The sequence below is a fragment of the Trichechus manatus genome, unplaced genomic scaffold (assembly GCF_000243295.1).
Source record: "Trichechus manatus latirostris isolate Lorelei unplaced genomic scaffold, TriManLat1.0 scaffold00024, whole genome shotgun sequence".
NCBI lineage: Eukaryota > Metazoa > Chordata > Mammalia > Sirenia > Trichechidae > Trichechus > Trichechus manatus.
The window spans coordinates 22611257-22611578 of NW_004443960.1; positions in this window are offsets into that span (position 1 = coordinate 22611257).

Below are 322 nucleotides of genomic sequence, written 5' to 3' on the forward strand. Positions count from 1 at the left end.
TCTTAATACTGGTCAAAGGAGAATAACTACATGACTCTCTGTAGAGACTGAAAGGGTATTCAATAAAATATATCATCCATTATCAGCACGATAAAAACATGTTTAAGTTTTTAAAAATAGCAATGTTTTAATGTTGAACATCAAAACATTAGCATTTTCATTAAAGTCAGGAACAAGATAAGAGAATTAATATTGCCACTATTATTTTAAAATGGAACCCTGGTGGTGAAGTTGTTAAGCATTCTGCTGTTAACCAAAAGGTCAGCAGTTCGAATCTACCAACCTCTCTTTGGAAACCCTATGCAGCAGTTCTACTCTGTCC